A 15,464-nucleotide genomic window follows, 5' to 3' on the forward strand; every position below is an offset into this window, starting at 1 on the left:
CGGACGTGGGGCTGTGGTACGCCATATGCTTGTGCTGTCATATCGATTTTCCTCTCCGACAGGATAAATACGTAAATACAATACTATTTCTGTAACTTACTTTTTACATTATTTCCACACTCACTGAAAACAAAGCATTTATCTGATTGCAATCTTACGTTAAAAGCTACAAAACCTGGAAAGACCATAATCATCTTGGTTTGACACAGTCTGCAAATTTTCCTACTCCTGCAAGCGGTTTTCTTGTATTGATTATGACTATAATAAAGATCTTTAGCATGTGGCAACGGAGCCATGAGTTCTTTAGGATAGACTATGCTTTTAATGAAATTTGTACGAATAAAATATCTACATAAAAGAGAATATCATGCCATACAAATAAGAGAATGCATTGATATTAAAACGATAATAAATTTTGTGAGTGAGGTGGATTGAAGCCTCTATTCATATTTTAGGTTAGCTAATATAATTCTTCGAATGATTTATTTAAACAAATTAAACTATTTAATCTAGTCAAACTATTATTATTATATTACCGATATTATAAATTCAGAATAAATAATTGGTTGTTAACATTAGTAATGAAACTCTGTTAAAGTATTTATTTTGACCACCATTTCCTTTTTTGCCATTTTGATTACCTTTTTAATATTGAAGAATTCTCATTTCTGAAATTTTGATTTTGCCGTACATTCATATAAACAGCATTTGCAGCATAGTTAAGTCGGTACTCATGTAGTATGCGAACCAAGATGGTGGTCGCTGAAACGTAGTATGTGTACCAGGTTAGGGTTAGGCCATAATTTCAGTTACAAATATTATGGGAGTCACTTGGCTAGTCCCCGAACTCTTAATAGAACTAATATAAGGAAAATTGGAATGAAATTATGGCCTCACCCTAACCTGGTACACATACCACGGGAGCGCCGTTAAGTCATTACTTCAGTGATTTCTATGTATAAGACTTCATGTTTAAATAGCTAATTGAAGTTGCTAATTATGAAAAATATTGTATACCAGAAGACAATTGTTAGTGTCATAACACAGAATATAAAATGTAATGATTTTCATTTAGAACTGTAATAAATTATTATAAATTTGAAAAATCTGAACAACATTAAGAAGAATATGAAACTTTATTTTATCCTTCATATAAATAAATGGCTTTTCTTACGCAAAGTGGTACGCAAAGTGGTAATTCAAATTTTTTTAAGGTGATACTTCATCTAGAACTACTGGTGAGAAGAGGAGAAGAACTTCAGATGGAGAAGGAGGTTCAAGGTCAGATAAATCATTAACATAATCAAAAAATAATGATCTTGGAAATATTTGTTTCATATTTGAGTCTTAATTGTGATTATCCTTACCATCAATACTCGTTCTTTGTCTGACTGAATTTATCTATGGAACAAGTTTCACTTCAACTCAATAGATTTGTTCATAGCCTTGTTCAGACCAATGTGGTATCCTGAATTTACATTCGTCATGGTTGTAATACAATATCTTTATAAAATCTTATTGTTTTGAGATTTTGCCCGGATAAGCCTAAAGCAGTTGCAAAAATTGAATCTTAAAAACAATTTTGCTCATAATTTTCATGTCTTCAAAAAGACTGGTGTGTCTCGATTGTTTTTCTCTATGCAGTTTTTATTTTTCAAATCATATATATTGGCTAACTAATCTGAAACCCATAATGGTTTGGCAACCGGACAGAAGGCCGTGGCTTCCCATATTATTGACCCGCCTTATCGTCTTCCTCAACCCCCCTCAGGATGAATATATAAGTCCTATTAGGATTTACAATACATACTTTGTGTTACATTTTTTGAAAGACTAAAGTTTCTCTTAGTGTCAATTGTTTCTTTTATACTAATAATTTTTATTTTTGACTCGTTTGGAATCTTGGTGTCTCAGACTCCTTATGACCAGTTCTGTCCTCTCGTGACTTCCTGTATATTACTTCGTCCCTGAATATAATTTATTTTGATTTCTTGCATGACGAAATAAACTCATTGTCTATAGCAGGGTTTACCAAACTGGGGTCCGCGGGCCACACGTGGCCCGCCACTTCATTATATGTGGCCCGAGTCGAATTTGGAGTGTAATCAAAAAATCGCATTCGATGATATTTCGTCATGAAATTAATCAGAAAAATCTTTTGAGATACTGTTATATCACTAACGTCACTAAATTGACTAATGTTATGGCATTTTTTGCGTTATGAAGAGTTTGAAATCTTACACTAAATGTAGTTATAGCTAAGATAGCTTGATACCTAATTTTGAGTGATTTTTAAGTGATAAACATGAAAATCTTTGCCAATAAAATAAAATTCAGTCAAGAAAATTTACTTTGTTTTCTTATGTACATAAACTTTGTTTTCAGAAGCAAAATCCCTACAACTGAATTAGAAGACATTCAACAAGAAGATGAACTAAGTCTATATGGTAAGTCTGCCACATGTCCATAAACTTAAATATTATGAGCAGTATGATTTTTGTAATATTTGTGTGATTGCGTTTAATTAAGTATAACAGGGTGGTCCAAACCCTAGTATGGCACATTTCGTGCGACGCCCAGAACAATTTCGAGAGAAATAAATTGTCTTGGGCAGACAGGGCCCGACAGATTAGATAAGTGGATTTGGGGTTTTCATCCCAATTTCACACCTTAAGCTCGCAACAGCCTCTTAATTTAGAGAAACATTTTGTGCCTATATTTTAGCGGGCCGTGTGATAGCAGCGGGGAAACGCAGAGCGGTCTTTGTGCCGCGCAGTCAGTTTTTTTAGGCTAGGTCCCCAAATCCCAACTTTGATTTACTTGATTGTTCTTTGGCGATAGCGCTAGGTTATTTACACTGCATTTTAAAAAATAGTCAAACATAACAATTCATCATAAAATTAGTGTTAAAAGAAATGTGACAGAGGAAAACTGGAAGGAAACGTATTTCCTTGCCCACAACAGTTGTAAACCACAGTCACTGGTGTTCATATTTGTTTCAAAAGATTATAATTTGAAGGGACGTTACAAAATTGGATAATACCACTGTACTTCTGTGAGCTTAAGGCTAACTAAACGCTTTACATATTTTCCTTGAAATAGAAAACATCACCCATGCAACATAACAATGAGCTAATTAGATCGGTAAATCATCATTCTTTAATATTTTTAACGTAAGTAAACTCTCAGTATTTCCTTCAATTCTTAAAATTACAGCCCTCCAACTTTGCAAGCTTGGACTGGCCTGAAGTACAAAATCGAAAGTAGTTTGGTGTTTTGCACGAGCATAAATGTAAACAAATTTAATTTTTTAACTTGAAATATATTATGATTTCAGAGTGTAACTTGTGCAATATGAAACTAATGAATTATGGGTAATTGAAGCATCTAGAACAGAATTTTTGCAATAGCAGGTTATACATATTTAGGCCTCATAAATATCCATGTCCTCGTAATTCCTTTGACTCCAGCATCAAAATATTTGTTAGTACACAGTATCATGTTAGGGTAAATACTACAGGGGTCTTCCTGCCATAAAAGTGTCATTATTTTGTTACTTGTACACTTGATGGTATATATGCACACAATCAAACGTTTGATGCCCTTTACTATAGCCTACTCTTTTTACGGTACATCGCCAAAACAACACTTTGAGACTGTCTGGTCTCGCACTTTTATTTTCATGGTAAGTAGAAGGTGGTGCATGGAATCGACTTTTTTTTGTTAAAACAGTGATTGTTTGGTATGTACCGTGTTGCTTTGACGTACCTATTGCTTTTGATTTTATTTATCAAATAACATATTTAGTTGGATTTATTATATTCATCGGGTTTCTGTTAGATTTCCCCAAGGGTGGAGTCGCTCGATAACCAGTATTGGTTTTCGACATCTCCTTTCACCCTGAAATGTGACTTTTTTATATTTCCTTTAATTTGTGTATGTATAGTTTGTACTTTCAGCATGTTGAAGAAATAAATTACTGATTACTATATTTACTAACTCACTATTTTATTTCTAGCTTTGCCGCAAATTGAAAATGTTTCATCTCAAAGAAGTGGATCTGACATTCTTTTGACTTGGAATGAAGTAACTGACAGAAACGTTCTATACAACATAGAAATCTTCTGTGATGATGTGAAACTTGGAGAGACTCACACCACAGAGGTTCCGCAGTATAGAATGAAGTCACCTACACTTGGTAAAAAATATCGTTTCCAAGTCTGGGCTAATGATGAATGGGGAAACTCTGGCATAAAAACACAGTCAAAGAATGTTATCAAATGTAAGTTATGGCCATTAATCATTTGGAGAAGTAGCAACATTATAATTTAACTTGTTTGTTGTTCGTATAAATAGTGAGTGTATCTACATGGTGGCGTTCCATTATCAATCATTATTATAAAATTATCAAGCATTTTCATTCTGACAACTTAGGGGTGCAATTTGCGTCCGACAATGTTGTTCCTATCACCTATTAATCGTTCATCTGTGGGCCTTGGTAGCAGTGTTGGGGAGACTCTAGTAATTCACGCATTCGAAACCCGAACAATAGCCATATAAACTTTTACTTGGAACCCAAGAAAATAATTTTAAGCAAGTCTTTCGAATAGCAAAAATCAATTAAATACAATTTACCATATATATCAATGTTGTGTAATTTTTATGGGAAGACAGCTCATTGGCATAAAATCAGTGGTTCCAAATGGCCTCGCATGTTTCTAAAACGAAAATGGTTTATATCCGTTGACCAAGGCACAGTGTTTTTACTCTACCGTTTGTGGGGATTCAAGATTTGGTTACTGCGTTTGACTGTACCATGTCAAACTGATACGTAAAATAATTATGCAGAAACCTTCACTGGCTCCAACTTCCCCCTCTCCCCCCTTCCCTTAATTGCAATACATGGTAATATATCGTGCTATGGTCATACATGAAATCTGGATTTATGAAACCTAATTATTTTTCTATTCCTGAACGTTTTTGAATACCTGTTTTACCAGATTGATACACAACTAGTTACTCTAGTAACTTCTGGTAACAAATATTTTGTTGCATTTCCAGTGTTAGCAAGCCCTTTCTATATTTTGCTTCCTTTGCGCAAAATGTTCAATCAATAGTGAAATTAGAGATGAGCCTGCTTTGATTTATGTCTAAATACCCATTTCCTGCTCGAGCTACTTCTTACGTTTTATTGCAGTAATCAGCAATCTCTCATTTTGTAGCCAATGAACCGCTTTCCCTGATGGGCTTCCTGCATCTGAAACAAATTACTGGTTAACTATTCCCATACTCGACATGGACTGGTAATCGAACAAGGGCCGAGGTTCGCCATACGATTGAAACGTCAAGTCTACTTCCCTTTTCCTGGGATAAATATGGAAGTCCTAATGACATTGGAAGGGTTCTTTAGATAACTTCGGCAACATTATAATTTATTTTTTGTCGCAATATACAAGAAATCTCTTTTTTTTAGTCGTAAACGTTGAAGTCGCCGGCGGATCCATAAGACTGAATGAATGCAAAGTCACGTTCCCAGAGGAAACTTTCAACAAACAAACAAAGGTCTGGATGTCGGTTGTAATTGACAATTCACTATGTCCCGAAGAATACATTGGTATCACACCAAATTTCGATATCAGCGCAGATTCCGAATTCCTCAGAGATGTGATCGTGCAAATCAAGTCATGGTGCGTCGGGCTGGAAAAAGACAAAATTGACATATTACATTTCTCAAGTAAAACTGACTGGGACATTATTAATCCTGATCGAATCAATGAGGATAACAGCATAGAATTTCGATGCAGAAAGTTTAGTCTATTCACTGTCGCCATCAATTGGTTAAAATGGCTAATTGGTAAGCAAGAGGTTATCGTGGACAACTGTCTCTATATACATAACAAAAAAAAGTTTCATTTCACATTCTTTGAGAAAAGTGAGACTGCTGAAACCAATATCAGATCATATTACAGAGAACTAGGGGCACGTCTTGCTCCGATTTGGTTCAATCCATTCGCTTTGAAAACTGGTGACAGACTTTGCCTCGAGTTACAGACTGATCAAGAAGATTTACAATTCAATATGCCCCACGGACAATTCATTTGCGACAGAATATTTCTAACATCCCAGAGACATAAATTAACATTTCATCTTCTTCCTAATTTGCAAGAATATCCTGAAAGACTCATCATTTGCAGAGTTTTGAAAAATGACGTTTTGCATGAAATGCAAGACTTTGATTTTCCATTAGCCCCTTTAGGTAAGTGATACTGGGAGTGATTCATAATTTCCTTTTCATGTCTCTGCTCCCTAAGCTAGTGGTTCCACAAAAATTTGTTAGCACGTTGTTCAGGTTTTGTTTTAGGAGACCCACGACAGAATTAAAAAGGATTTTTCAGCCATTGACTGAGCTAAGGTATTGCATTGAGTAAAATTCCGTCTGTTCTTTGTGTTGTGTGTTCGGCACCTCGACTTATTTTAGTCTCTGAAAAAGACATTAATAAAGGTGGTCCACGTCCAGCGAAGTGGGCCGCGATATAAAAAAGGTTGAGAAACACTTGTTCAAGCTGAGTAGAAGGTAACCCCTTGTAGGATGTAAAGTTGAAGTTTTATTTTCGAATTTTTTTTCAATATTCTTATGATCATAAGTTTCTTACATTAGCTGTGCATTATCTTGAGAACCTACTCACCATAAGACCATATTCAGTTTGATTATACTAAGACCAGAAGCAATCATTATAATAAATACTTTCTACATTAAACATCTTTTTATTCTTATATTCGTAGAGGGAGGAGGACCTCCACCTGTCAACTTTGCTGGAGCACATATTGGGAATCTGCATCTACCGGAAAATCATAACAATCAGCAAATAGTAAGATTTGAGTAATATTTATTTTCAACTTTCCGCAACTATTTTTCAAAGTATTCATATGTATGTTTTCAATCATCTCCTACAGACCTGCACGATGTAATAGACAGTGTGTAGCATTGTGCTAAGTGTTATGAATACACTCAGCAACACACCTCTGATTAGTCTGTGGGTTTGCAGGTTCGAATCATGTGAGGGATAATTAAGTGTGAGAGGATTGCTGGAGTCTTCGGCGCTGTAGGGTGTTTCACGTAACCGCTGGTCATTTATGGCTTCCTCCACAATCAAGTTCATGCAATTGGAAATATTGACTGACTAACCCCGTACTCTACATAGACTGATAACCAGACGAAAGGCTGTGGTTCGTCATATGATTAAGCAGTGTTATCGGCTTTTCCTCCCCCGAGATAAATGTGCAAAACCTATCCTAATTCATGTTGATAATAAGCCCCAAAATGTGATGTCACTATGCATATTAGAACTTTGCTATACCAGGGGACCAGAAACTGCTGGATATTCAATCACTAAGCCATATGAAATAATTAAATCTTTAAATTTGAATGATATTTGTCTGCGTTTTTATGGCAGGTAATAAAAAAAAAACATTTGCTAGATAGTAAAGTTGAAATTTTTTTAAGGGGCAAAATGAACAAGAAGAAGCTGGTGCAGTAGGTGGAAACCAAGCAATAGAATAAACCAATACAGCATGAAGGTGATGACGGTACGTGAAATACCATTTACTAAAACAGCAAACTTGATTTCTTGTCTTTTATATTCTCGAAATAGTTTGTGGAGTCATATTAGATCAGTGGTTCGCAACCTTTGATAATTAGAATGAAAATTACCATTCAGTAGCAGAAAACAACATCATCAATCATTGGTACTACAATCAAAATTATTGATAGTGATACAAATAAAACTAACATTTTTTAATGGTTCTGTGGCCCACCTCAAAATATTTTCGTGGCGCAGCAGTAGGCCATGGCCCACTGGTTGAGAACCAGTGTATTGGGTGAAACAATAACTCATTTTGTCTCCTATTTTTGCTATGTTCACTGTACTGTGAGTAATTGCCTTCGTTTTTTTGAATTTGGTTTTTACATATCTGCGAACGATCAATTACCCCTGAAATAATATTATATTTGCAGGAATTCAACCAGGTTTTCTCTCAAGTTCATTTATATCAAACAATATTCAAGATTTGTAATTGTTGCTAATTAAATGCCTTATTCAAACATCACATAAAAAATTGTTATGATATTTCTCTACTGAGCACAATTTTTAGAGTCATCTGAATGAAAATTTTTTTTTCAGATTCCGATGATCTTGAGAAGTTTCCAAACTGACCACATTCTAAAGACATTGCTAAGATACAAATGTTTTATTAACATGTTACTGTTAATGTCGTATATTCAACAGTACTGTCGTTATTTCAACATTAAATTTCTCCAATAATCTCAGACTTAATGCTGAATGATCCTGTGGTATCCTGCAACACATTATGGACATGCATATGTAGTGAAAAGCTTAAATATTAGAAATATTAACTCTTAAAGACTAGATAGTCTAGTCCAATAATAGTAGAATTGGGGGAAAATTTTATAAATTTTTTTGTGTGAAATGCTGATTTTGCATAGGCTTGGATTGTGAAAACATAGTAATTGACTCTTAGTCATATGCACCACCCTTCAGCAACGATTTCGGCAATTTAGGTCATCCCTCACAAGATTTGACCTCTTGAACTGACCTCAGAGCATTTTGTAAAATTCTGCACCAAATTCTGATTTGCATGTTTTGTCATACAAATTCTTATCATTTCATAATTTTTTTATTATTTCTTCCTATTAGTTTTTAAAATTAGGTTGGGTGCTGCATTAATGCTTTAGCTTCTAATGTACTATTTTTAGTGAGCCATAACAAACTCACTTTAAGCTTTTCCAGATATCATGTGTATTGTTTTTATGTCGCCCTCATTCAGAAATTTTTGTGTAATTATAATTTTATGGTATGTCAACAACTTTCATTATTTAGGTCAGGTTTTGAGTTTTTTCTCATAATTGACAACTGCTGTACTTATTCTTGCTGTATATCAGTTTACTTTGCCACTCCACATTTTTGCTTGAATTTTAAAATATATAAAAATAATAAAAACTATAAAAATCAATAAAATTATAAATAAAAAAAAATCCAAGTTATTAACCTATATCGTAACTCGTTTCAAATAGCCATTGTTCGAATTTTTATTAATTTTTGTTGTGAAATGCATTATTATCTTTTGCTTTTTCAATTATTGTCAACCACTGATATCTAATATTTCTGTGTATATTTTAGAACATCCCTATGAATTTATGATATTCTGATTTGGCAAACCCGTCATAAATTATGCATTCCATGACTGTTATATTAACAGTTGGACTGGAGTGATTGATTTTTGGCTCAGTGTTGTGGTTTGATATTGTGTTCCGAAAACTTGGTAGCTAAGGACTCTACTGGAGCCCAGTGTAACTTTGCCCCTAATCTATGTAAAGTGATAAGAAATGTCCATTATGAATTCTAGTAATATTATGATAGTGATACATGTAGAATATTACAATGATGTTTTGTTTTGCAATGCCCATTACGAATTTCCATTTTTTTGTTTTTTGTGAGTCAGGTTTTTAAATTTTCATGTACTGCAATCCACTTTTCTTGTTCATCATTATTCTCTATAACTTCGTGTGTTTCTCTAAGCTTTAAAAAAGTAAAAATAGTCAAAAAATAATGAAAAAAAAAATTCATGTATTGCCCTAAATATAAAAAAGTAAAAAAAATTAAAAAAACAGCAAAAAATAAAAAAAATTTCGTGTATCCCATAAATTTAAAAATATAAATGTGAAATATTTCAATAAAGAGCTTATAGCTTTATGATACAAAATGAAATGATCAACATAACACTTTGGCCTGCATAATCTAACAGGTCTTCTGTCAAAAATGCTTCGATTTTCTTTTTATTCTATGTGGTATTTTGTTAATTGTTGTAGCATCTGTATAATAAATAATCAATGTGATAGAACCGGGCTCCACGCCCAAGAGCCTGATTGCCTACAACTAGAATTTTGCGAGTTACATGCTGTTCGGATCTCATGGATTTCAATTTTGTGTGAGAGACTAGCAGAATTCAACTGGTAGGTAGGTTAAGGAAATCGACCCATATTTTACTAGCAACTATTCACCTGGGTTAGTGTTTGGACGGTAGGGCATCATTCATCATATAGCTAAAGCTAAGGAATTTTATTTTTATTCCTTCGTAATGAAGAGGAAAAATCAATCCAAAGCCAAGTACTTGAAATTGCCATTTTTCGATAACCTGAATGTTTATTACGACAAGATTTTCATGGTGATACTGGCAGCCTTGGCTATCAGAGTATCAAAAAGTGATTGATGTCGAATGGACAAGCAGCAATGCGTCTCCTAGAACTTTAGTTTTTGGCAGTTCGACACGTTGAAAATGGATGCGACTTTTGCGAGACGTCAACCGCTATATGTAGCCTACCTGAAGAAGGAATGATGTAGCGGCAGATCTCACCCTTAAATGCGGTAGACGTCAAGCTAAAGTCGCATGTGACAATGATTAGTGCAGGGTTTCCTAAACTGTATCGCGGCACACTAGTGGGCTGCCAAGGTCTTGAAAAGTGTGCCACGCATTTTCACAAAATTCCTGAGATTCACAATAATTAACGATGCAACATGAACTTTATTACATTGCAATCAGTAATAGATGTAGTTCGGTACCACACATATTATAGGGTGACCCAAAAAACGAAACCCAGTCCATTTGGAACGTATTGTATGGATTCCGTTATTTTGGGTCAACCTGAATAAAGATTTATTGTTCAATGTCCACCGATAGGTGATGAAATATGCCAAACTTCTCTAATTTCTGAATATATAAGGTGTTAAGTTTTCAACCTCAACCCAACAATGCAAGTTTGCTCAAAGCAAAGTCGCTGGACTTAACTAAACAATTACTTTCAAACTGTCAGCAGTTAAGAAATTGAAGAGACCCTTAACATGTCATGTTTTCACATTTCCTTTTTCACATGAAATATTTAGAGTAAATATCAATTTTACCACAAGTTTCGCCATGCAAATTTTCTGTCAGTACAACATATGCAATACAATATATATAGTACAACAAAATATTTTTCACATTTTCATGATTCTGCATATATTAATTTTTTGCACTGACAGAAACGATAAAGACTTGTTGTTACAATTGACCTGCAAAATTTTGTTTTAATCTTATTCAATATCGAAACTCATAATACTAATGGATAAGTAATTTAATATAACTGATTTATATTAAGTGTGCCACGACTTTTTAATCTTGTTGTTAGTGTGCAGCAAGCTGAAAAAGTTTGGGAACCCCTGGATTAGTGGACTCTAGCTCTGGCTTTACAAAGTTGAGATACGCCTCGTTAGGCATGGCCTACCGTTAAGCAGTAATCAATGATCAACTTTTATAATTGGATTTGGTGTAGAGAGGAAATCCAATAATCATATGGCGAACCGTGGACTCTTGTTTGGTAAACAGTACATGTACAAAGAGCTGATAGGTCATCAACATTTACATTTTTCAAATCTTGAACTTTCATATCTATCCTGGGGAAGGGGAAAACTGATATTACAACTTGACCATATGGCTAGCCACGGTCTCTGGTCCTATTACCGTTATATATGCCGATAGTCCATGTCCGATACAAGGTTAAATTGGTTTCTGATGGTTATACTTATAGGATATGATTTACATATTTATCCCGGGGAAGAGGAAAGCCGTTAAGACGAATTAATCATATTGCGAAAACACAGCCTCTCGTCCGGTTAACAGTCCATGACGCGTGCTGGTATGGGAATGGTTGGCCAGTGGACCAGTGGCATCTGATAGTTCAACATTTACCTTTTTTCATTGGACGTACATGTTTATCATGTGAAAAAAACTGATATGACATCTTGACCATATGGCTAACGCCAATCCATGTCAGATACAGGGTTAGTTGGCCAGTTATAGGACGGGATTTAATATTTATCCTAGGAGAGAGGAAAACTGATAAGACAACTCAATCATATGGCTATCCACGTTCTCTCATCCGCTTACCAGTCCATGACAGGTTTGAGTATGGTGATCAGGTTATTTGTACAAAGCTCATGGACTTGTGGCATCTGATAGGTCAACACTTTGGGTGTCGCTGCTTGATAACCATTTTTGGTTCTCCGCCACTTCTCTTTGCCATATTCAATATGACTCGTTAAACATTGTAGATTATTTATACTGGATGGGTGAAATAAACTTGACTAAGCCATACCGCGACCAATTGGCCTGTTACCAATCCATGTCAGGTATGGGAATTGTAAACCAGTTATTGGTTTCAAATGCAGAATAGAGCAGATGTGATTGAACGTGGAATACTACTTGAACTGGAAATTACGGGGGTTGACTATCACAGGCTGAAACTGATGGAAAAGTTCAAAGGTCAGGGCTCAAAATTTCTCTTGCTGCTTCAATAATTTAAGCAGCATAGAAGAACCTGTAACCGAACAGCGATTGCATTAACCACTCTACAGTATAATCACGTTCCATTCAACCACTCCCAGATTACGTAGTTGTGATCACAACAAGTTCATACGCATAGGTTACCAATGCGACAAGAAGACCAGCTATGTGCGCTGGCTTCAGTGAGCAAAAGTTATCCAGGTATACACTAGGTGGCAATAGAGAACAAAAAAATCGCAAACACGAACTTTAAACTATTTGTCAATGACTACAAGAACATTCTTCATAATTGTACCGTATACTGGGAATTTTTTGTGCAGTACATTACAAAATGTAATTTTGACCATTAGCAAGTGTCAATGTTGATAAACGAGTCAATAGTAAACACGACTCCAGATTATTCAGCCGCGTGGAGGCAACATGCAGCGTATCCATGACGACTAGATTTTAATTTCCGGTAAATAGCGGATTTTTTTTAAATTTAATTGCTGGTATTATACCGTTATCGTCCCCGTTTTCTGATCTGTGTTCTTTGTTTCTGTTTACCTTAGGTTAGGCTATTGCACCACATTTCTGGTCAAAAATATCAAGTATTTTGTGGCGTCTAGAGCTGCCGCAAAACCATGGCGGAATTTCCAAACTATGGCCGCTAAGACCAAACCCTAACCTACGACGACTGCCTTTTTAGCTGTCACAACCCAATAGCGACCGGCGGTCGTTACGACAGCAAATCGAATACCATCAATTTTGCTGCCGTAACCATGGCATGTCGGCTTAATAGCAGGGCCTAATGGTGATAAATATTGGGTAATTTGGAACGCCTTTCTTATGAATACAGTTTTGATGTTTTTGGGGTTAGGTTTAGGTTTAAGTAGATATAATTTCGCATGATAGACTAAAATATTGTACATGACTTTGTAAATATACCTGTAATAGCGCGATATAACCATGGCAAGAGATGCGACTGTACGTTTGTGGCAGGAGCTGCCATGAAGTGGTAAGAACTGCAACTCCCCGTACCGGTACTAGAATTGTTGAGATACTTAGGATAGGTTAGGCATTTACGTATTTATGCCAGGGGAGAAGAAAGCCGATATACTGCTTAACCATATGGCGGACCACGACTTCTCATCCGTTTACCAGTCCATGTCGGATATGAGATTAGTTAGTCAATTATTCCGATTGCATGGACATGATGGTAGAGGTAACTGGCCAGCGGTTATGTGAACCACCCTACAGCGGCGAGGTGTCCAGCAATCTTTTCAAACATAATTATCCTCCGCAGGATAATTATGCGAACCTATTGAAATTGTTTGCTGTTCACACTGACCTACTTCTTTTAAGGCAAAATACTGTCTCCAAATTTCTTCGAAGATGGACATATGCGAGAATTTGGTGCATATAGCAGCTGTGATATCATGGGTGTAAGATTAAGGGTTTTGATTCAAAAAAGGCAAGTTCCTAAAAATTGGCACACTTACCTTTTCTGTTCTGTGTGCTTTCCCTGATTAATATGACTATCAATATAAAATGTTATGCATATTTCTTTATTTAAACCAGAAAACAGTCAAGAACAGTATCATTTTCCAGTAAGATATGAACTTGTTGTGACCCTGCTGGTGGTCACGATATGCGCAAAAATCCATGGGCCACAGAGATCTTTTCCAATATTTTGAGCCTGGGACCAAGTTACCGACAACTTTTTCATTGTAATGTAAATTCATTTCGTTTGAAGCGTCAATCAACTACAAAGGCATTAATATGATAAACCCGATGAAAAAAAACTTGATCAAAATGGTGATTCTACTTTACAGTCCAGATTTGAAAAAGATTAGCTGTCACAATTTGGATATATTTGATAACGAATACCCATTGCTAAGTAATAGTGCTAACTGTTGTCCATATTTTCAACCAGTTACCTATGCGTTATGCGAAAGAATCAGCTGTACACTGCTACAGAGCTACATGTTGCAGAAATTTTTTGAGGCCTCGTTTGCAATCCTATATTGGAAACCAAACAGCAGCAGCACTCTCACTAGACCTAATTGTGTTTGTACATGATTTGGCATGTACATGTTTTTTATGTGAAATGTTTTGTATGTACATGTTTCATATGTGCCTTTCTTACGCATAGTGGGTGCCCAGCACTGCATTTCATTATTGGACACGAAGTGGACATAACGATCGTTTCAATATTATGTTGTTGTTGTTGTTCTTGTTCTTTGATACGTTTTTAAAAAATCGCTCTTCTCTTCGAATACTGGACCAATTGCTTTGAAATTTTCAGTGGTTAAAGATTAATTTTCTCGCTAGAAGGCTATTACTTTTATTTATTTCAAAATTTTGCGTGAATTCTATGAAATTTGATATTTCGTCTAAAATTTTGCTGTATTATTTTTTATCCGTGGGAACACGGATTTTAGTCAGTGTCATGACTGGCTGTACGTTTTGATTCTGCAAAATTCTTGCTACTGGAAATTCAGAACTTTTTTGGTACCGGTAGCGTCAAAGGTACCGGTAAGGACTGATTCGCTCTGGTCTAACGTGTCCATATATTTGTGCGTAGCTCTCTTGTATAAATATATGGTATTATTTTATGTTTCACCCATTACAATTTTTAGCCAGCACATTATTTCATAATTTTTCGTCGTGTGAAATGTTTTTAGGTGTACCTTTTTTTGTCTAGATTTCTAGAAGCATGTCGAGGGCCCAGCATTGCATTATTTAGCGTGAATATATAGTATTATTTTCTGTTCTGGTCCTTTCATTTTTTTGCCGGTCCGCGAGTACATTTAATTAACTTTACCAGTCCGCCAGGGTAGAAAGGTTGGGAACCACTGATCAACATTACTGACATAGCGGAGTCTAACGCTTGAACTACTAAGCCACTGAGGCCCGATAAAATAAAACTGATCTAAATGAATATTTTATTCTTCACAGGCTCTGGTGTTTTCTTTAAATCTGGAGTAAACAAAGAGTCGTTGCACGCGATCGAGAAAGCGGCGTTTGTGGTTGTTTTGGACGATGAATCCCATGTGTTAGACGTTGATGATGTGACATCGTTCTCA

The sequence above is a fragment of the Styela clava genome, chromosome 2 (genome assembly GCF_964204865.1).
Source record: "Styela clava chromosome 2, kaStyClav1.hap1.2, whole genome shotgun sequence".
In the NCBI taxonomy this organism is placed as follows: Eukaryota; Metazoa; Chordata; class Ascidiacea; order Stolidobranchia; family Styelidae; genus Styela; species Styela clava.